Source organism: Mobula birostris, chromosome 4, assembly GCF_030028105.1.
Source record: "Mobula birostris isolate sMobBir1 chromosome 4, sMobBir1.hap1, whole genome shotgun sequence".
In the NCBI taxonomy this organism is placed as follows: Eukaryota; Metazoa; Chordata; class Chondrichthyes; order Myliobatiformes; family Myliobatidae; genus Mobula; species Mobula birostris.
Genome location: NC_092373.1, coordinates 93,872,426 through 93,895,100, shown reverse-complemented (window position 1 = coordinate 93,895,100; position 22,675 = coordinate 93,872,426). Strand labels below are relative to the sequence as shown.

Below are 22,675 nucleotides of genomic sequence, written 5' to 3'. Positions count from 1 at the left end.
GTGGGAGGGGTCTTTATGTTAGCTGCTTTACTGAGACCAGCAAGAATTGTAGGCAGAGTCCATGGAAGGGGGACTGATTTTCGTGACAGACTGAATTCTGTCCACAACTCTGCAGTTTCTTGAGGTCTCAGGTAGAGCAGTTGCATACCATGCCATAATGTATCTGGAAAAGGTGATTTCTATGGTGCACCTATAAAAATTGGAGATGGTAAAGACTTTATATTTGTAAGGAGAGAATCTGCAAGAAAGGCAAGCATCTTAAATAGGAACAAAAATATAGAGAGCATCAGTGTAAAGTGGGGGCATTGACAACAATTGTTATAATGGAGATGTGTAACTAAAAAGTGAGAGGAAATTGTTTAAAAAATGAGTGGGTCTTCGTAGAGAGGCGAATAGTAAAACAGGAGCTGATACCATGCTTTCAGCCTTGGAAATACATTTAGTAGCCATTTTATTATGAACCTCCTGCACCTATTAAGGTAACCTCCTAGTGGTAAGTAAGTATTAAGTGGTCTTCTGCTACTGTAGCCCATCCACATAAAGGTTCAACATGTTATGCATTCAGAGGTGCTCTTCTACACACCACTGTTGAAACGCCTGGTTATTTCAGTTGGAACCGATTTGGTTATTCTCCTCCGATCTCTCTCATTAACAAGGCATTTTCACCAATTTTCACATGAAAATTTCAGATTAGCAGTTTCTAAGATATGTAAACCACTTTGTCTGGCACCAACAACTATTCCACAGTCAAAGTCACTTTGGTTACATTTCTTCCCCATTCTGATATTTGGTCTGAACAACACCATGTCTGCATGCTCTGATGCATTGAGTTGCTGTCACATGATTGGTTGACTAGATTTTTGCATTAACAAGCAGGTGTATCTAATAAAGTGGCCTCTGAGCATAACTGGGTATGGTAGGAATTACTCAGAAGATATTAAACCAAGACTGGAACTTAGCAGGATATAAAATATTTAGAGCAGATGGAGAGGAATAAAAGAAGAGTTTGCAGTATGTATAACATAATAGCAATAGAAGACAAATAGAGCAATATGAAGACAAAAATAGAACCACTTAGAAATAATAAAAAGGATTGATCATACTGATGGTGGAAGAGAGGTGGAGGAAAATATGCATTAGGGAAATGAGCAGAGAAGTTTTAAACAACAGTCATGGGGGGGGCTTCAATTATCCTATTGGACAGAAGGGGTCAGCAGAGAAGGGAACGTAATCCTATAATGCATATAGCACACTTTTTAGCTCAATATATAAAATCCAAATAAGGGACGATTCATTGTTGAAACTAATAATGATGAGTAGATATGTAGGGGAATAATTTGACAATACTGAGCATTCTACGCATGATAATTGGCCTAAGTATGACAAAAAACACATTAATAGATTGGAAAAAAGCTGATTTTGAGTGTCTGAGGTTGACATAAATGTAGATAAAATAAACAATATTGGGAAAAAATGTAGAATAATAATGGGAAATATGTAAAACTGAGCTCAAAGTACAGGAATTGTATACTTCACAAAAGGAAATTAATACATTAAATAATCATAAATTAATAAAGATGAAAACTGCTAAAAAGAGAGACATATATTATATACCTGCAGAAGAATACACAATAAGCAAGAATATGTAGGCATTCAGTCACGTCAAGAGTTGAGTTAGAGAATTTTGTAATGAGTTATAAAAGAACATAAACTAGAAAATATTTTGCAGACATATCAATGGAAGAATAAGTTGATTGCTGTGGACAAGAACAAGAGAGGAGGCAGGATATTTATTTACTTATTTAGAGATACAGCATGGAAAAGGGCCTTCGAGCTGCACAACCTCAGCAATTCCAATTTAATCTCAACCTAATTACTGGACAATTTACAATGACCAATTAATTTACCCAGTATGTCTTTGAACTGTGGGAGGAAATTGGAAGATCCAGAGAAAGCCCACACCTTCCACAGGGAGGATGTACAGAGGATGCTGGAACTGAACTCTGAGCTGTAACAGTATCATGCTAACCACTATGTTACTGTGGTGCCTCATCACATACAATGATGGGGAGATGACAAAAATATTAAATTGGTATTCATCAGAGAGCTACAGTAGAATGACATTGGATGAGGAAAGTAATATGTAAACTCATTTAAAATAGTAGTGGATAAATTGCACAAACAGATCAAAACACTGGTTCTGATGCATTACTATCATGTATCTAGGTCCTAATGGATTATATTCATTAAAAAAAATTGGAACAAGAGACAGGGAGCCTCACTTTAATCCCACAGTCCAAGGTCATGCCAGCTGGTAGGTTAATTAGTCATTGTAAATTGTCCCATAATTAGGGTTAAATCAAGGGTTGCAGGGTGTGCAGCTTGAAGGACCTGGTCTGCACTGTACTTCATAAATAAGTTTATTAAAAGGGTGCAGCAGAGGATGAGTGACTCTGGAAACATAAACATGGTGTCTAAATTTGCCAATGATGTCAATACACTTGCAGAATGGGCTAATAAGTGGTAGATGAAGTTTAATATGGGTAATTGCAACTTCAAATATTTTGGTAGGAAGAGCAGGAAGCTTTCTTGCTAATGATAACTGGAAATGTGTAAAAGATGCCCAGGGTGACCTCTAGAGAAGACTTTGAAATAATGAAGGACTTTACTAGATGCTTACGCTAATTAGGAAGACTATAACCAGAGGCCAATAGTGTGAGAAATCCAACAGGGAATTCTGAACAAATTTTGTTGCCCAACCCATGGTAAGAATGTGGAACTTGCTTCCTTAGGGAATGGTTGAATAGTATAGCTGTCTTTAAGAGGAGGTTGAACAAGCAGGTGTGGGAGAAAAAGATATGAGGCTTACATTGACAAGACAGGAGGTCAATCGAGTGGAGGGTGAACACTGGGCTAACCAGCCTTTTTAGGCACCATATCCTATGTCATACTTTCCAGTTGAAACCCCCTCCAATCTCATCCTCCATATAAAATGAAAGCATTGATCTTTCAATTTGACTCACCTGAAGACTATTTCTGAGTACATCCTTTTACTTCACCTCATTCTCATACCTATTCCCAACCTGACTTCCTTTTATTAACCCCCCCACTAAAAGTCCTTCACAACTACATTTTCAAAACTCAGCCTTCACTACCACAATTCTGCTGCTACAAACCTCAACCAAAACATTATGCTCACTTCCAGCTTTAATGAGATAGTCTCCAATAAAATCAGTTCCTCCTCTTACCCTTATGCTAAGTCAGTCCCTTTGCATTGCCTTTATCTCCACTAATGTGATTCTGAGGAATGCAGATGTGAAGACGAGTGGTGGATAACTGACTCAGCCGTTCATTGTCCAATCTGTCTGGAAAACTTGAAGCAGCATCAGCCCCTGCATTCATCAACTCAGCCTCCTTGCTAAGGGAGGTTCACCCTGGTCCCCTGCCTCCTTTCCCACATACTTACCTTGAACAAAATAATTTTAATTTATACAGAAGATCATAAGATTATCTGATTAACTTTCCTTTCTTTCCTAACCCATTTTGCTAAACTTCCTCTGTTTCTCTCCAGCTCTAGAATGTACTTTTCTCCCCCCTCCCTATACCCCTTTAGTTCTTTCCAACTTTTCCATAAAGTGCAGTTTCTGCTTTCTAAACCCTATTCCGATTAAACTGCTGACCATCCATGTAGTGACATAGCATGGAAACAGGCTCTTCGATCTGAGTTTGAGATGACCATCAAGCACCCATCTCTACTAATTTCAGTCCACCATACTTTTAAGTTCTGTCAATCTTTCCTTAAAATCTGTCACCATTTTAAGGACCCTTGAAATATCCACAGTTCCACTTCCAAAATACTTCAGCATGCAACCACTTTAAAGTCCACACACCTTTCCCAGAAAGTGTGAACCTCCAATCTGATTTATACCCTTGCCAAAGTACCAGAAAAAAATCATTCAGCAGCACTCTGTGTAATGGTGATGGAGATAAACTTTGCTCATCTGTCTTAAACTGCCAGCAGGCTCTGATATAGCTGACCAAACCATCCTTCTTCACTATTGCCCATTAGGATGGAACTGCATTTGCTTGATTTCACGGTCCTGCTATGGCTAGAAAATGAATTGCAATAACTTCCCTTCCCCCTCCTGCATCAGAACTACTGCAGTCCCTCGAGGTGTGATCCTTGTCAGCCCTCTGCAGTCAACTACACATTGAGCTTCAACATCATCATCCAAAAGCAGAATGGTGCCACCTCTGTATACATGAAGATGGGTGTACAGGTGGACTAGCAAGTTTTCTCTGATGTCACAACTCTGTCCTCTCTTTAAGTCCAAACCTGGCCTTGTCAATTGTGTGAAACTAAAGATCCTTGTCCAGCTTCCATTTTCCATCCTCCATAAATTTACATTACAAAGTTTGCTGTCCATTTTCTAACTTACTCTGTTCTGACATACGATCTACATGTGGACTCACACTTGACTGACAACAGAACATTAAAAATCTGATCTTTGACTTCTTAATCCCCCAGGCGATCTCCACCAACCCTCTAACTGATGTGTACTCATCTACCTGCAATCTTGTGTACAATATTGCCAAAATTAACCGCTAGTTGTGCTTTCCACCATCTTGGCCCTAAGCTTTCTCAATCTCTCCAACTTCTTTAAAATGCCCATTAAAATCTATGCTTCTAACCAGGTTTTGGTTATCTACTGTTTCATTAAAGTGCTCATAGCCAAATTATATTTATCGTTACAAGCAAGGAAATGGGGAATTCTGCTCATTAACCTTAAGCTTTGCTCTCTGCAGATAGATTCAGTCCCCCAAATCCTTCTCATGGTCTAGACATTTATCTTTCCCATATTCTGACATTGTTTGGTAACATTGCTCTGAGACACCACGGACCACAAAGAGAACATGTGGATGTTGATATCCGTTAGGCAGACACTGATTGAATTATAAAAAAAACAGTCCTGAGAGGAACTTCTGGGCAGCAGACCAGGCATCTCAGCATTGTTCAAGCCACTAATGTTCCCAATCCAAAACAAAGATCTCTAAATGACTTCTAACGTCAGTCTCCGAGGTGATGGCAATCCACAGGCCTTCTGAGCTCGGAAATCACAGCAGTTACTGGGATAACGGCGCTGCCGAGCTCTAACTTCGCGGCCAGCGGCCAACGGGCTACCGGCAGCCGGCTCCAGCGTGGAGCGCGCCAACGCATGACGTCAGCGCGCTTCAATGCGCGCTGGGATATCGGAGGCCAACTCGGTCCTCCAGCCCTTTCAGTCTTTCCGCTGGGTTTAAGTGGCCGCTGCTTCGCCACCTGAGCGCTGTCTTTCTTCTTTCTGTCGCTGCTGGTTGCCTGCGGCCGTTTGCTTGGGCGGAGTTTTGGGTCACATTGCTGCTGTGACATGGCTACATGATCGAGGGAATGTGTACCAGGGAAGAGGCCGGCCTCCTCCTGCTGCTGCCCCGTCTGAGGCTGACGGTGCGCCCCAAGCACTCGCCACTTTACAAGGTTTGACATTTGCGACTTGCTCATCTGTACCGTGTGTGTGTCCCAGCCAGAGGTTATATGATTCCTTCCCGACCCCTGTGAGATGAGGTGGGGCTTGGGGAATGCCGGCATGTCGGCCCTGTGGTAGCCGGCAGATGATACCTGTATCACCCCTGGCTGGCAACCCGGACCCCGGCACCACCGTGCCCATGCGTCGCAACAAAAGAAAAGCCTATCCCTGGAGAGTTTCCTATTGCGGCGCTCTCCTGACATCCCAGCCAGACCGAGCCAACCCCGGCAACAAATCAGGGGAACTCTGCCGCCCTGGCAATCCTCCCAGAACCAACACAAAAAAGTGCCTCTTCCCAAGATAATAAGTTCGTAACCCAATTCACAGGCTTTATTTTTAAATGCTCGCTATATTGGTGGGATTCTAATCCAACGCCATAGTAAATAGGTGTTAAAAAAAGTCTGGGCAATTAAAGTAAAAATCCTCGACATTCACAGCACAAATTGGCTTTCACGCCACGCGCCACTCCAGTTCTGGTGAAAGGTCTCCGTCCTGTTTCTCCCTCTACAGATGCTGGACTATCCAGCAATTTCCTTTTTCTGTGTGTCATATTTCTAGCATCTGCAGTTTCTTTTGTGTTTTTTTTAACAAAATGATTCATGTCCTGTTTTGTATTTCGCGTGGTTGTAAACTTGTGAAAATCGAGTCCCCCGCACCTTCATCCATTTGCGATTGGGGGAGGGGATTTGGGGCTACCATACCAGCTGGCACGGCTTAAAACGTTTATCTTGCTAATTTCCTCTCCCCTGCCGCCCCGTTCTGCAAAGGAGGTGGGATTTACAGCGGAGGAGCGGGACTTTCCTTTACTGCCACCTACTGTAGATTAGGGAGGCACTTCTGTGATCAAAGGGAGCTCCGATCAGCCAGGCCTCCGGAAGCCAGCCTCATTGATCTACCAAAGTGACGTAGCGTTCGTTGTTTCACCAATTGCACCGGCGTCCAAAATGGCCAGTTATTGTGGGCAATGATCTGCAGCAGAGGAGGAGAAGGGCCATGCGCACAGCCGCATGTCAGTAAATATCTTAAAAAAAACAGTATTCCGGATAAAAGAGGGAGAGAAGAGGAAATGGGTGAATGTAAGCGGGAGAAGCAAGCACACAGAGTACAGGGTGTAAATTACGGATGGAAAATAACACCAGTAACACGAGGACGATGGGACTTGTAGAGACAGACGCATATCCTAAATAAATGGGAGACGATGCAATTACGTGGCTGAGACACAAGGCAAATGGGAGAGGGGGAACAGATTGACTGTGTAGCACTCCCATTGCCCGCTGGTTCTTGACAGCGAGATTGCAAAATGACATGCTGCTACACGCATTCTTCCTTTCAGATGGAATTATTTGATGCATGGGGCAAAAAAAAATCAACCATATTGTTCATTTGGCTCATGCTAGTGATTCTTCGGTGACTGTTTGCATTCCATCACTTCTTATTCCCTTTTCTGTTTTTCTAGCTTCTCCTTAGATACAGACGTGCTCTAATTGTGCTTTGCGTTAGATAGTTCTACCTGAGAACCACCGTGGACCTTTCTTTTGAAATCAGAGTGGATTTATTACTGACTGTCTTGTACATTGTTTTATTGCCTGGCATGGAAGTGTCGTCTTCGTTCTCTCTTTAGTTAGATCCTTTTATAATCTTTAAAAAAAGTTAATAGTCTAGCGGTGAGGCTGTTTCGTTTATGAAGCAGGGTCTGTTCAACCTTCCCTGATAAGTAGGACTTCTTGTTCTTGCATCAACCTAGATTTATTTTAAAAAGTGAAAAATAAACTACTTTAAATCTGAAGTTTAAAAACAAAACAGAAAATGCCAGAAATATTCTGCAAGTCAGGCAGCATCTTGGAGAGAGAAAGCAAGGTAATGCTTTAGTGTTGTGCACTATTTTTTTGGTCTCCTTGTTTAAAAAAAAATAAATTTGCAGTGGAGGGGGTTCACTGAAGATTCATGACACTGGCTTCTGAGATGGCAGGTTTGCTGTATGAGAGGTTGAGTGGAGTTGGCTTGTATTCTGTACAGTTTAGCAGGGTAATCTCATTTCAACATGTTCTCGTAGTGCTAGACAGGGTGAAGTGAAGAAGGTTGTTTTTTTCCCTTGGAGAGAGGTCTTGAACCAGATGTTATAGAAGTAGAAGGCCTTTAAGACTGAAAGGAAAAAAAGATACTTGAGGGTGGTGAATGTTTGGTCTGTTACTTTTAGTTAATTGGAAATCCTCGAATACAAATGGCCTATTCTATTCCTATGCCTTATTGTGCAGACAAGTGGTGCTGAAATAGAATGGTCAGAGTGGGCTCAAAGGCCTACACCAGATTCTCACGTTCCTGTGAGTGGGCACGGTAGGGAAGTGGAACAAGACAATTTGAACTAAAAATCTGAGGTAAAAAAAATTATGCTGAAAATCACTGAGTCAGGTGGTAACTGGCATCAGTTCTGATACAAGGTCATTTTGCTGTAACGTTAGCTTAGTTTTTCTCTGACTCCATAAAAGCTATCTGATTTGAGTATTTTTAACAATTTTCTAGCTTATTTTTCCTGTATTTTGCATCTGAGTTCCAGCATTGTCTGTTCTCTCTCTCCCCCCCCCCCCCCGCCCCCACCACCAGTAAGCATTAATCACCCTCTCGTAGAGGCCACCAACAGTGTTTGAGTCACCTGGATAATTTTGGTCTGGTTCCTATCACAGCTGTTCCCTTTGTCCTCTCCACACTTGCTCCTCTTTGCAACCTAAAACATGTTTATTATTTCACTTCTTCTGAAAGGCCATTGGTCTGAATCATTAGATCTCCAACTGTGTCCACTAATGCTCCTGACTTGCTGAGAAAATAACGCAATTTCTCCTGGGAGTTGTTTTTATCTTCACTAGTTTGGCTTTGTCACTGTCTTTGATGAACAGATGGAGAGCTGAAGTGTTCAGACCTTCTTAATAGGAGTTAGACCCAGTAATTCCACCCAACTAATAGTGTACACCTTGTTAATGAAATGGTTCTTGAGGAAATGCTGCACTGGAATGCTGTATGCCTGTTTTTAATAATTTTTTTTCTTAAAGTAAACAATTGTGAATGATATTAGTTGTATTTGTACTGTCTTTAATTGCTATGCACAGCTCTTTGTTACACTGTGTACTTGTGGGCTTGTGTTTTATACTGTTGATGTCTAAACATTAGAACTTGACGAAGTTTCTGAAGAGATTTGCCACTCCGGTACATTTGTGTATGTCAAGGAAATGCTCAAGATTGGACAGTCGTGATGAATAAACTGTCAACTTCAGGAGACTTTAATCATAGGACAGAGTACAACAGATGCCAACCAGCGAAATATTCAGACATTCTATGTGTATTGTTTAGCTCAGATTTTCTATGGTCAGGCTTTAATGGGCAGTGATCGAGTTCAGAAGTAACAAACGATGTGAAAATGAGCCACATCATGTAGATGAACTGGGGGTGGGGGAAGGAGCAAAAATTGAGTGTGTTCAGATGGTTGGGGATAGATTAAAGGCCAACTTCCAATCAGAGGTCAAGTGATACCCATATACAGTCTTTCCCTCAGGTGAAATCAAGGCGGGTGTTACTGGCAAGATGCATCTGAGATAATGAGAGATCGGGTGTTCTGTTTAAAGAGTGCTAAATGGAGTCTGTCAGGATGATGCTTCATGATCGTAAAGCAAATGAAATGCTGGTATGTATTGGGAGTTTCAGCACTGATCTGAGAATGTGACTATATGAGCCACTGGTGTAATTGCACTCGGATTAGTCCATACCACTGATCACTACAGGGCCAAAGAAAATGGCAACAATTGAGAGGTTATAGAGGAAAGAAGACAAGTGAGGAATTGGATTATGAAAGGTTCATTGAGGAGGTTGAATTTATGAATACAGTATTTCAGATTCCAATGGGTTAGGTGATGCAGAGACTGTTTAAAATAGAGCAGCAAGAAGACATAGTCTGCACTCAATGGCAGCAAATTTAAAATATATCAGCAAAAATTATTTTTCAGCAAGCAAAATGCTTAAAAATATGTAGGAAGAAAACTCTAATTGACTAATTCAACTGCAAAGCAGGTGGGTTCTCAGAAAATAACGGGGCTCTAAATGTGGAATGTAGTACGTCGAGCATGTTTGGGCTAGTGATGGTGGTGTTAGTACAGAAGGCAGTGACAGTAAAAGGGGAGGCTGAGGGGTCAAAAAGCTGCCTTCTGCTTCTATTGTTGCTATGTTCTTGGCAGGGATAGGTAATTTCAGATCCATGCTTCTAAACAAATCTGGAGTTAGACTTGGTTCTGCTTATGTTGTGGTGTCTTCAACGAAAAGTGTTATTAGTCAGAACTAATGATAGAGGATGAGCTTGCATGGCCTTGGCCTTTCGAACTCTTAACAACACCTAGCTCCCAGTGTGGAATTTGTTCTAATTTCACCGTGGCAGTTCCTCTAATGCGGCTGCCATAAAGACACGCAGAAGCTTGAGAGTCTAGGGGGACTTCTATTTAGTGCGTTCCCTTAGAATGGATATTGTTGTAACCAGCAGAGTGAACGGCCTCTCTTTTGAGGGAGCACTAGAATTGCACCATGTGCTGTGTACTTACCTGTGGGCTCCACATATGTTATTGAACCTCAGAACCATGCTTATGGCTATACTGTCACTGGACAGTGTTAATTTATCAGTATACTTTTTACATGGGATCATAAGCAAGTACAACGAGTGCTATAGGGATAAATAAGATGCAAAAAATTCTTACTTTTCCTGCATTAATGTAGGAATTTAACCTAAATTTAAGACTTGGGGGTACTAATTATCATTTTTGTAGGCTAAGTTGTCAGTTAAAGTGTGTTTAGCATGTCTAACCGGTAACATTTCTCTGCTGCTGATTTGTGCTTTCCTATTGCCTCTGAAGAGGCTGTTCCAGGAGAATCTGGAATTCTTAATGATAATTGATAAATGTAAGCTCTTACAATGATGCTCAGTGGCAGAAAGTTTAAAAGCAGGATGTTTAAAATATTTGACAGTTTTTCTCTAAATGGCCTATTTCCTCTGTTGGAGCATCAAAAGCCAGCAAACTACCAGTCCTTATATACTTCCATCCCCCATCAGGAAGGTCTCAAAGCTCTCCGCTTCTTTTTGGATTCCAGACCTAATCAGTTCCCCTCTACCACCACTCTGCTCCGTCTATCGGAATTAGTCCTTACTCTTAATAATTTCTTCTTTGGCTCCTCCCACTTCCTTCAAACTAAAGGTGTAGCTATGGGCACCTGTGTGGGTCCTAGCTATGCCTGCCTTTTTGTTGGGTTTGTGGAACAATCTATGTTCCAAACCTATTCTGGTATCTGTCCCCCACTTTTCCTTCGCTACATCGACGACTGCATTGGTGCTGCTTCCTGCACGCATGCAGAACTCGTTGACTTTATTAACTTTGCCTCCAACTTTCACCCTGCCCTCAAGTTTACCTGGTCCATTTCCGACACCTCCCTCTCCTTTCTAGATCTTTCTATCTCTGTCTCGAGACAGCTTATCCACTGATGTCTACTATAAGCCTACTGACTCTCACAGCTATCTGGACTATTCCTCTTCTCACCCTGTCTCTTGCAAAAACGCCATCCCCTTTTCGCAATTCCTCCGTCTCCGCCGCATCTGCTCTCAGGATGAGACTTTTCATTCTAGGACGAGGGAGATGTCTTCATTTTTTAAAGAAAGGGGCTTCCCTTCCTCCACTATCAACTCTGCTCTTAAACGCATCTCCCCCATTTCACGTACATCTGCCCTCACTCCATCCTCCCGCCACCCCACTAGGAATAGGGTTCCCCTGGTCCTCACCTACCACCCCACCAGCCTCCGGGTCCAACATATTATTCTCCGTAACTTCTGCCACCTCAAACGGGATCCCACCACTAAGCACATCTTTCCCTCCCCCCCCCCCCTCTGCTTTCCGCAGGGATCGCTCCCTACGCGACTCCCTTGTCCATTCGTCCCCCCCCCCCCCCCATCCCTCCCCACTGATCTCCCTCCTGGCACTTATCCATGTAAGTGGAACAAGTGCTATACATGCCCTTACACTTCCTCCCTTACCACCATTCAGGGCCCCACAGTCCTTCCAGGTGAGGCGACACTTCACCTGTGAGTCGACTGGGGTGATATACTGCGTCCGGTGCTCCCGATATGGCCTTTTATATATTGGCGAGACCCGACGCAGACTGGGAGATCGCTTTGCTGAACATCTACGCTCTGTCTGCCAGAGAAAGCAGGATCTCCCAGTGGCCACACATTTTAATTCCACATCCCATTCCCATTCTGACATGTCTATCCACGGCCTCCTCTACTGTAAAGATGAAGCCACACTCAGGTTGGAGGAACAACACCTTATATTCTGTCTGGGTAGCCTCCAACCTGATGGCATGAACATCGACTTCTCTAACTTCCGCTAAGGCCCCACCTCCCCCTCGTACCCCATCTGTTACTTATTTTTATGCACACATTCTTTCTCTCACTCTCCTTTTTCTCCCTCTGTCCCTCTGAATATACCTCTTGCCCATCCTCTGGTTCCCCCCCTTGTCTTTCTTCCCGGACCTCCTGTCCCATGATCCTCTCATATTCCTTTTGCCAATCACCTGTCCAGCTCTTGGCTCCATCCCTCCCCCTCCTGTCTTCTCCTATCATTTTGGATCTCCCCCTCCCCCTCCAACTTTCAAATCCCTTACTCACTCTTCCTTCAGTTAGTCCTGACAAAGGGTCTCGGCCTGAAACGTTGACTGTACCTCTTCCTAGAGATGCTGCCTGGCCTGCTGCGTTCACCGGCAACTTTGATGTGTGTTGCTTGAATTTCCAGCATCTGCAGAATTCCTGTTGTTTGCGTTTAAAAAAACTACCTTAATTATAGCCAGTGTGTTTTGCAAGAGAAATTGGGAAGTATTTTCTACATGGATTCTTGTGTTTTCGTAGTTGATTGTACATGCAATTGTGCTGCTCTGAATGGACTGCCTTGTCAGTGAATTGTTGCTTTTGAGAAGTTGTGCGGTATATTCTCACCCCTCTTGCTGAAGAAAATGGTGCCAGCAAACAATGGTGAAGTCCTTCAGAGGGTTCACAAAGCTACTTCTTTTCAATATGATTCTGCTACTATTGGAACATATAACTTATATTTTGATGGTGTGTTTTCTGGCCAATTGAGCGATCTGCACTTTGCTGTTTCCAGGTGAGTTCAGTGAGGTTTTGAGTGGAGGGCAAGAAGCCTAGAGATGGGGTGCAAGCCCATGGTTGGCTCCATTTCTGGCTGATTAAAGCGTTGAGCAAGATTGAAATCAAGGAGGGCGAAAGTGGAAAGCGAGTGGGTGTTCAGTACTGTCTGCATTTGACCGATCTTTATCTTTCCCTCTTGCTTGATGCTGTTGGAGTCTTGGTTTTTGGGCAAGGTTTAATCGATGAGGTTTGTGGATTAGACTCTGTAGTTCATGGTTATAATGTGTTTCTGGTTTCTGATTATTCCTTTTTTAATTGCTATTTTGTGTGATTTTGATCTGGCATTTGTGCCCTACAGTCAATGAACAACAGTGCTAAATTGAATTAAACTAAACTGAACATTCCCAGACTGTTTGAATGACTTAATGGTTTGATGTTTTATATTCTGTGTTTTTCACTCATTTCTTTCCATTTGCATGAATTGTTCTTTTGCACATTGGATGTTTGATGTTTTTCTGTGAAGGGATTTCATGGTGTTTCCTTGTTTCATAGCTGTCTGTGAACAGATGATTTCAGGGTTGTATGCTGTATAAATACTTTAATGTACTTTGAATCTTTGCATTTTTTATTACTTAGTGTTAGCATCTCATGTGCTACCTCATTTGACCCAGATGTCAATCTTGCATAATCACATATGTTATGCAGCAATCTAGCTGGAGGCATGGAGACCTTGTTTTGAAGTTTGTCTAGATGTCATTCATTATTACTGCAACATGCTTGGTATTTGCTTCACAAGGGCATTTAACTGAAGTGCTGATTTGTGATCATGTTAATTTGTTTGGAAATGAATGTAATTTGATAATAAAAGAAAATATTTTTCTTTGTGGGTCTTTTGGATAGAATATTACAACTAATTCTGGCTCATCACTGCCCATAAACTTGTTTATACTGCTGACATAAATGGACTCTTGGTCTGAAACTCCTGAAGACAGTTAACTTTCCGATTTGCTTTTGCTAATTTGGATGACAGTATCAGATGTATAGAAACAGCTATTGACCCCCTTCAGTCGTTGTTTGGAAGGGCAAAGTTTTTAAGTTAATTATAATTCTGTGTAATTTTCTATGTGGATGGGCAAAATATGCAACTTTCACCTGCCCTCTGTTGCACTGTACAGTTATCCCGGTGGTACATTGAACATTGTTGGAATTGTGACATGATTCTGGGCAGATCCAGTAAATGTTGTACTTGGATTTAACTTTGGGAAAATTTCTGAAACTGTGTTAACATTTTCTTTTTGACATGTATTATTTATGACCCTGTGTTTCAGGCTTCACAAGTTGGGAGAATTTGATCCTAGCTAGGAATGGAAGTGGAGCTGGCTGACATCTCTCTACAATTTCAATAGCCCAATCATCTGCGCAAATTACTTGGTTCCAAAACTTCCAGAACAGGTATGCATCAGTAACATGGAAATTTCTGCTGTGTGGTTTAATATAGTCAGTACATTTATCCTTTTCTATTCTCTTTCTAATTTGCCAACAGACCATTGCTTATTTGAACACAAGCACTAAGTGGCAGCAAGTAATTTGACCATGGGCCAGAGGGCCTTATCCTGCCCTCAAATAACCTTTGTGCACACAACACTTGTAGCATAGTTTATGATCAGGTATTTCTGGTCTATTTTCCTCTCCTGTTAAGCTTGGGGACAAAGTGGCCGATTGTAGCATTCTAGTTATTTAATCAGCAGAGACTGGGATTTGAATCTGGGTACACTGCATTGTGTAGTTAGCCATGCCGGGCAGTTAGAGTAGCTGCTTCCAATATTTTCTGCTGAAAACTTTGCCTGAACAGAGATTCCTCTTTCATCAGTGGATTGAAGAGGTAAAAAATGTTCTAAATCGTGTTAGAACTGACGTTAAATGTAGGGTTTGTGTTCTTCAGGCAGATACAGTACAGTGGAAAAGTCTTCTGCACATGTGTGTCACTAGAGTGCCTAAGACATTTGCATAGTACTGCAGTAACTTTATGTATCGCCCTGGCCTGCTGCCACAAAAAGCTCAAATTCCATGACAGATGTGAGTGATGATAAAGCTGATTCTGATACGAGTCTCTATTGTGGACTGAGACTGGGAAGGGATTAGGGAGGAGAATCATGGTTGATAAAAGGGGGCGGGAGCTGGAAGCACCAGAGAGACATCCTGTAATGATCAGAAACCAGCTGACCTTGCCTGGTGTCTCAGGGCTGAGTGTGTCTGGAGGCTTAGTTATCATTCTTTCCTGGGTCAACATTAATAAGAGACAAACTGGCCGTACATCCCATTTCCAGATCTTTCTGTGCTTAAATAGGCTGTTTACATTCGAATACAAACCCTAATAACTGCATTTAAAATGGTTGGAAAATGTAACATGCATTGCAAGGTAACATGTCGGTATAGAAACTTTTCAGAACTGGATTGGGCTATGCTGCCAATGGCTTGGCAGATTTTGTGGCAACCAGAATGTTTGAGTTTTGATTGCACAAACTAGGGTTAGGCTGTTGATGGACAAATTACTGTGTGGAGAAGAAACATTCATGAGAAATGAATGTAAAGGTTGGGTCCAAGTACGAAGCCAGTCAAGTACGCAGCTGACAGAGTCTTTATATATGCTTAAAGAGTAGTTATTCTTCCAACATGCACACAGTGCTCTCTGTCTGAAGTGAAAGATTGACCTGCTCCAGGGAGCAAGCATTGGCTGCTTCTGTCCTTTGCACTTCAGCTCTGGTGTAAGAGTTGCTGCTGCAGCTGCTGAAACCCTTCCCAGTCACATCGCTTGGTGTTGCGTGTAGATCCTATCTGTCCAGCCACAAGTGCCTGCCCTGGGCTCCCAGCTGTTTCCTCCTGAAACATTTAACATCCCATAGTCCTCAAACTTGCAGCTGGCTGGTCCAGTGTGCATTTTATTAGAAATACAGTCTGACCATTTGGTATTGGCAGTCTTGTCATTTATAAGCATATTCCAACCTAACATCAACTGCCAAGCAGTATTGCAAGATGTCTGCATTAACAAGACCATCCAAGTGAACAGTCCAAGCTGTAATTATGATTTCTTTATGAAAGAAGAAGGGTCTGTGCCTGAAACGTTGACTCTTTGCTCTGTTCCATGGATGCTGCCTGGCCTGCTGAGTTTCTCCAGCATTTTCTGTGTGTTGCTTTGGATTTCCAGTGTCAGTAGATTTTCTCATGTTTGTGGTTCTTCTTTTATGGTATTAGATTCTTCACATTCATTCTTTTTTTTTAAAAAAAAAAATTGTAAGTCAATTACTTTCAATTTCCACGTTCAGCAATAGCAAGAAAGTATAGTGTGTACATGTTATACTGTAGCTTTCCCTTGGTGCCGAGTTGGAGTTGCCAGCTTTCCTGGATTGGCTTAATAGATGGTTCCTACAGCCTGGAAGGAGGGTAGAAACCCATCCTGCTACTCCAGTGCATATTTGAATTAAATTGGGGAGGTGTAAACCTAAACTCAGACCATAGATCTTTGTATTGTCAAGACAATTAAACCACTCCAGGTCGGGTTCTGGATTCACCCACCTTGTCTAGATTAGGAGAAGTTGTGTGGCTAAATTACCATTAAGCTTAGACCTGGAAAGCTTTCTATGTCAATGCTACCAGATGTTTAATAATAGTCATTCTGTGAGAACAGTCTGAAAATACCTCAGTCTTGTTGGGAAAAATAAATTGTATTGCTGGGTATCTATCCGAATCTGCTGCCAGATAATGAAAATTCTCTACCTACATCAACCACTTTGTATATTGTCAACAGCTCAAAATAATTCCGCGTAGCTGAATGGTGAGGCAGAACTTGGAGTATTGTGTGTAGATCTGGTCACCCCATTACAGGAAGGGTGTGGAGTCTTTGGAGAGTGTGCAGAAGACATTCCCCATGATATTGCCTGGACTGCAAGGTGTTAGCTATAAGGAAAAGTTGGATTAAAATTTGGATTATTTTCCCCTGCAGCATCAGAGGCTGAGTGGTGAACTGATAGAAGCTTATAAAATTATGAGAGCCGTAGATAAAGTAGGCAGTAGGAGTCTTTTCCCAGAATAGAAATATCAAATTCTAGAGGGCATGGCTTTAAGGTGAGAGAGGTATGTTTAAAAGAGATGTGCGGGAGCAAGTTATTCTTTACAGTGGTAGGTGCGTTGACTGTGCTGCCAGAGCTGGTCATGGAAACAGAATGATAGCAATATTTAGAAAATGGAGTAGTACAGCACAGGAGCAACCCACATTGTGTCAAACCCAGTAGATCAGTAATCGAATGGCCAACTAAACTAATCCCTTTTAGCCTACACAATATTCATACCTTTTCATTTACCTCACATTCATGTGCATATCTAAATGTCTCTTAAAAATCCCTATTTTACCTGCCTCTGCCAACACCCCAGACTGTGCATTCTGGGTGCCCACCACTCTAAAAAAGGGGAAAAAAACTTGCCTTTCACATCTCCTTTGAGCTTGCCTCCTCTCAACTTAAATACATGCCCTCTGGTATTAGACATTTCAACCCTGGGAAGAAGATACTGTCTATCTGCTCTAACAATGCCCCTCACAATCTTACAAACCTCTATCAGATCTCCCCTGAGCCTTCAGCATTCCACAGAAAAACGGCACGAGTTTGTCCAACTTCTCATTATATCACATGCTCTCTAATTCAGGCAGGCTTGTCGTAAACCTCTTCTGCACCCTCTCCAAAGCCTTCATAATCTTCTTACAATGGGGTGACCAGTATTGAATGTAGTACACCAGTTGTGGCCTGAGCAGAGTTTTAAAAAGTGCAGTGTAACTCTTGGTTTGTCATAGTCAGGGGAGGTAGTGGGGTAAGCTCCTGCTACCAATTAAATACTCCCAATGGCACGCATCTCAAATGGCCTGTGACAATTAACTCCAGTTCCTGGCCTTCATGTGTGCCTTAGTTACTCAATGGCAGAACCGTTTCTACTGACAGGAGAAGGGACAAAGACGTGTTACTGTCATCTTAAAACCAGTCGTTTTGGGCAGATGGAGCTTTTTAGCCATGGTTGGCAGCTCACTTTGGGGAAAGAAAACTCTGATCGCAAATGTTCACTGCCTTGAGGCTGTGGCCACTGGCGGGGAAGGTTTCAGAAATAAACCCAGAGGGGAAAATTCCAGCCCATAAGGCAGCTGTACATTGAGTTCAATTCTGACTGGCAGCTCCTGCGATGCTGCTGGTTCTGAACTGTATCGGTCTCTGCCTTTTCTTTGGATTGATCAGCTGTGTAGGTGAGGGGCAGCATGCTTGCTGTCCATATCGTACTGCGCTGGCTTGCATATCACGTAGATAGCCGGGACGCAACATCCATGGTCAACCTCGAACAATGAAGGGGTCAAACAGCTCTTGAACTCAATTCCTCAACTAATAAATGAGTATGTATGCCTTCTTTGCCATCCTATTAACCTGCATAGCCTCTCCTTCCACACACTCACCTGTCCACCTAGATCTTTTTCCCTTTTGTTTGTCCCTCCATCCCTCCCTACACGTAGTTCCATCTACCCATCATCTACTCCCTATCTGGCTCCATCCGTCACTTACCAACCTCCATCTCTACTCGGCCCACCCCCAACCGCCTTGCAATGTCTTGGCAATCTTTCCTGATCCCTTTCAGTCCTGATTGAGGATCTTCACTTAAAATGTCAACTTGCACATCTGACTCCCACAGACACTGGTCAGCTCATTGAGTTCTTCCAATGTCTAGTATCCAGCATCCCTCATATCTGAGAAATGTCAGACATTGTCCTGAAAGCAAGTCAATGTAATCACAGATTTTTCTAATTTAGTTTTCTGAACACACCATGTGTGGCAATTGGTATTTTACTGATAAATCACTTTTTGGGATGAAAAGTAATTTATTAAGACTAACTAGACATCAGTACTTTTGAAGTCTCAACAGAAGTTGAGTATTGGCATGACAAGCATTCTTTTCTCAAAATCTGAAGTGAGGCTTCAAATGAGAAAAACTTTGATTTGTATAGCATCTTGTCCCTCCTCCTAACCGCAGAAAATTCAGTTATTTTGTAGCACAGTGATTGTTATTAGGGTATGTGATGTAACCATTCTACCCACTGCAGGATGAGTCTGGCTTTTGAGGAGTTAAGAGAAGAACAAAGTGTAAACCAGGCCTACTGGTATAAGCTTTTTATTGCTAAATGTTTGGTGGTATTCATGTGTAGATTTTGTACTACACAATGGCAATACACTAATAGATTGCTTGATGTAGGGTTGAGGTATGGATCAGATAGAAACATAGAAAACCTACAGTACAATACAGGCCTTTCGGCCCACAAAGCTGTGCAGATCTTGTCCTGTCCTTGGAGATTACCTAAGGTTACCCATGGCCCTCTTGTTCTAAGCTCCATGTACCTATCCAGGGTCTTTTAAAAGACTCTATTGTATCCGCCTCCACTACCGTCACTGGCAGCCCATTCCATGCACTCACCACTCTCTGCGTTTATATATAAAAAAACTTACCCCTGACATCTCCTCTGTACCTACTTCCAAGCACTTTAAAAATGTGCCCCCTCGTGCTAGCCATTTCAGCCCTGGGAAAAAGCCTCTGACTATCCACACGATCAATGCCTCTCATCATCTTATACATCTCTATCAGGTCACCCCTCACCCTCCATTGCTCCAAGGAGAAAAGGCCAAGGTCACTCAATCTATTCTCATGAGGCATGCTCCCCAATCCAGGCAACATCCTTGTAAATCTCCTCTGAATGCTTTCTATGGTTTCCACATCCTTCCTGTAGTGAGGCAACCAGAACTGAGCACAGTACTCCAAGTGAGGTCTGACTAGGGTCCTATATAGCTGCAACATTACCTCTCGGCTCCTAAACTCAGTTGCAGGATTGACGAAGGCCAATGCACCATATGCCTTCTTAACCACAGAGTCAACCTGTGCAGCAGCTTTGAGTGTCCTATGGACTCGGACCCCAAGATCCCTCTGATCCTCCACACTGCCAAGAGTCTCACCATTAATACTATATTCCGTCATGTTATTTGACCTACCAAAATGAACCACTTCACATTTATCTGGGTTGAACTCCATCTGCCACTTCTCAGCCCAGTTTTGCATCCTATCAATGTCCCGTTGTAACCTCTGACAGCCCTCTACACTATCCACAACGCCCCCAACCTTTGTGTCATCAGCAAATTTACTAACTCATCCCTCCACTTCCTCAGCCAGGTCATTTATAAAAATCACGAAGATAAGATAAGACCATAAGTTATAGGAGCAGAAGTAGGCCGTTTGGCCCATCGAGTCTGCTCTGCCAATCAATCATGGGCTGATCCAATTCTTCCAGTCATCCCCACCCCCCTGCCTTTTCCCTATACCCTTTGATGCCCTGGCTAATCAAGAACCTATCTATCCCTGCCTTAAATGCACCCAGTGACTTGGCCTCCACAGACACTCATGGCAACAAATTCCACAGATTTACCACCCTCTGACTAAAGTAATTTCTCTGCATCTATGTTCTAAATGGACGTCCTTCAATCCTGAAGCCGTGCCCTCTTGTCCTAGACTCCCCTACCATAGGAAACAACTTTGCCATATCTAATCTGTTCAGGCCTTTTTAACATTTGGAATGTTTCTATGAGATCCACCCCCCCCCCCCCCCCAATTCTCCTGAACTCCAGGGAATACAGCCCAAGAGCTGCCAGACGTTCCTCATATGTTAACCCTTTCATTGCTGGAATCATTCTTGTGAATCTTCTCTGAACCCTCTCCAATGTCAGTATATCTGTTCTAAAATAAGGAATCCAAAACTGCACACAATACTCCAAGTGTGAGCCCACGAGTGCCTTACAGAGCCTCAGCATCACATCCCTGCTCTTATATTCTATACCTCTAGAAATGAATACCAACATTACATTCTCCTTCTTCACCACCGACCCAATCTGCTGGTTAACCTTTAGGATATCCTGCGCAAGGACTCCCAAGTTCCTTTGCATCTCTGCATTTTTGAATTCTCTCCCCATCTAAATAATAGTCTGCCCGTTTATTTCTTCCACCAAAGTACATGACCATACACTTTCCAACATTGTATTTCATTTGTCCCTTCTTCACCCGTTCTCCTAAACTATATCCAAGTCTCTCTGCAGGATCTCTGTTTCCACAACACTACCCGCTCCTCCACTTATCTTTGTATTATCGGCAAATTTAGCCACAAATCCATTAATCCCATAGTCCAAATCATTGACATATATCGTAAAAAGCATTTGTCCCAACATCGACCCCTGTGGAACTCCACTGGTAACCAGCAGCCAGCCAGAATAGGATCCCTTTCTTCCACCCTCTTTCTGCTGATCAGCCAATGCTCCACCCATGCTAGTAACTTCCCTGTAATTCCATGGACTCTTAACTTGCTAAGCAGCCTCATGTGCGGCACCTTGTCAAAGGCCTTCTGAAAATCCAAGTACACCACATCTACTATATCTCCTTTGTCTACCCTGCTTGTAATTTCTTCAAAAAATTGCAGGAGGTTATTCGGGCAGGATTTTCCTTTTAGGAAACCATGCTGGCTTTGGCCTATTCTTGTCATGTACCTCCAGGTATTCCGTAATCTCATCCCTAACAATTGATTCCGACAACTTCCCAACCACTGATGACAGACTAACAGGTCTATAGTTTCTTTTCTGCTGCCTCTCACCCTTCTTAAATAGCGGAGTAACATTTGCAATTTTCCAGTCATCTGGTACAATGCCAGAAATTGATTCTTGACAGATCATTGTTAATGCCTCTGTAATCTCTCCAACTACTTCCTTCAGAACCTGAGGGTGCATTCCATCAGGTCCAGGTGAATTCTCCACCCTCAGACCATTAAGCTTCCTGAGCACCTTCTCAGTCGTAATTTTCACTGCTCGTACTTCACTTCCCTGATACTCTTGAATGTCCAGTATATTCCAGATGTGTTCCACTGTGAAGACTGATGCAAAATACACATTCAGTTCCTCTGCCATCTCTACATCTCTCATTACAATATCTCCAAACACGAGGAATTCTGCAGATGCTGGAAATTCAAGCAACACACATCAAAGTTGCTGGTGAACGCAGCAGGCCAGGCAGCATCTCTAGGAAGGGGTACAGTTGACGTTTCAGGCCGGCTCTTCCTTCAGTTAGTCCTGACGAAGGGTCTTGGCCCGAAACGTCAACGGTACCTCTTCCTAGAGACGTTGCCTGGCCTGCTACAATATCTCCAACATCATTTTCTATTGGTCCTATATTTACCCTCGACTCTATTACCCTTTATATACTTAAAAAAGCTTTTAGTATCTTCTTTGATGTTAATCACTCGCTTCCTTTCATAATTCATCTTTTCCTTCCTAATGACCACCTTGGTTTTCTTCAAGTTTTTAAAAGCTTCCCAATCTTCTTTCTTCCCACTAACTTTGGCTTCCCTGTATGCCCTCTCTTTTGCTTTTACTTTGGCTCTGACTTCACTTGTCAGACACAGTATTGTCCTTCCATTCGAAAATTTCTTCTTGGAATATATCTGTCTTGCACCTCCCTCATTTTTCGCAGAAACTCCAGCCGTTGCTGCTCTACTGTCCTTCCTGCTAGTCCCTTTCCAGTCAACCTTGGCCAGTTCCCCTCTCATGCCATTGTAATTTCCTTTATTCCAACGAAATACCAGCACACTGGAATTTAGTTTCTCCTCCTCAAATTTCAAAGTGAACTCAATCATATTGTGATCACTGTTCCCTAAGGGTTCCTTAACCTTAAGCTCTCTTATCGCCTCTGGATCATTGCACAACACCTGATCCAGCACAGCTGATCCCCTAGTGGGCTCAACAACAAGCTGTTCTAAAAAGCCATCCCTTAGACATTCTACAAATTCTCTCTCTTGAGGTCCAGTACTGGCCTGGTTTTCCCAATCCATTTTCACGTT

At 42.6% G+C, this 22,675-nt stretch overlaps 1 protein-coding gene across 4 annotated transcripts in view; it reads left to right on the top strand.

Moving 5' to 3' along the window:
- Nucleotides 1–5,256: 5,256 nt before the first annotated feature.
- LOC140196486 (AMMECR1-like protein) overlaps nt 5,257–22,675 on the top strand; it is a 79,725-nt gene continuing 62,306 nt past the window's right edge. For 2 of the 4 annotated variants that reach the window (XM_072255778.1, XM_072255782.1), the window contains exons 1-2: nt 5,257–5,515; nt 14,055–14,178. The gene's annotated coding sequence lies outside the window, so the exon portion shown is untranslated. Of the gene's footprint in view, nt 5,516–6,491; nt 6,574–9,150; nt 9,238–14,054; nt 14,179–22,675 lie in introns of those variants that run through there. The other 2 variants (XM_072255781.1, XM_072255780.1) reach the window with 2 other exon arrangements.